This window comes from Odontomachus brunneus, unplaced genomic scaffold (assembly GCF_010583005.1).
Source record: "Odontomachus brunneus isolate Ranch 3 - 2012 unplaced genomic scaffold, Obru_v1 Obru_scaffold_048, whole genome shotgun sequence".
Taxonomy (NCBI): domain Eukaryota; kingdom Metazoa; phylum Arthropoda; class Insecta; order Hymenoptera; family Formicidae; genus Odontomachus; species Odontomachus brunneus.
This window is the reverse complement of record NW_022639498.1, coordinates 1,848,322-1,849,526: the sequence shown is the minus strand read 5'-3', so window position 1 is coordinate 1,849,526 and position 1,205 is coordinate 1,848,322.

Here is a 1,205-nt window from a genome sequence, read left to right as displayed (position 1 = left end):
CAAAAAGGGGGGTTTCCATTTTAAAAAAACCACTTCCGGTTGAAGTAACCCACTTTCGGTCAAAATCAAAAGTTGAAAGGTACGCCATTTTGGTTCCCCCTCGAAACCCTACAACTTTTATATGAAACTTTTTTCGATTCCTGGCTACACAAACGAGTTATTGGAGGTGATAGATTCAGATGACTCACCCTGTACATAGATATACTGAGATATACTCCCAGCAAATACAGAACATAACTGTGATATAACACAGGAGTAACATCCCAGTAAGCAATCTGCGCGCAGACTGACGTCAGACTGTCGACAGGATCTTTCGACAGATCCATAGATATCTGCGTCCCCAATCTGCCGCCAGATTGTTGACAGGGTCTGCGAACAGACTCTAACGGCAGATTGCGCGCAGATCCTGTCGTTTCCTAGGTTCTTCAATTAAATTTTCTCATAATTACTCATAGAATAAGCGCTTTCTCATAAATACTCATATAATACTATGAAAAAAAAAGTTCTTCTATATTATTTTTTCATCATTTTTAAGATTTTCTCTGGTGAGATTCGAACTTGAACTGAAGACATCTTTTGGATAATCGTCCGTCGCCTTAGACACTTCCAGCCAATTCCTCACTTGATGAAAAGCGCTTTATATTGCCCACTTAAAGTTTAAGGAAGAAAAATTTTATAGTTTGTTCGTCTTTTAAACCGCAAAATATAGACGAAACCGTTTAGCGTATAAATAATGTAAGAGAGACCTGCACGATAATCCGAAATTAATTTTTTACCAAGGACTGTATAAAAAATTACTGCAATAAAACAGTACATAATGACATGTTTCCATCATGTTAATAAAATACTGTACTTTTACATGTGCGAATTAATTTGGTCGATCGTCTCGTTCAGATTGTATTAAGTTTTATCAAAATCGAAGCATGATATATTTTTAAATAAACCATCAAAAAAATTCTGTAAAAGTTATTTACATAGCGAGACTAATATTTTATTCGGTGCTGCTGCCTTCAGTACTTATTGCATGACGGTTAAATCGTGCAGATTTTGTAAGGATTTATTTATTATTGTTACCGTTTGCGGGAAATGGGATTATAGTTGGAGGTTAAGGCAAGCGGGGAAGCGGCGCTGTGGAAGCCGAAGCCGCTGGGCCGTTTAAATAGGGACTGCGAAGCGAGCTCGTGCAGAGAGAGAGAGAGAGAGAG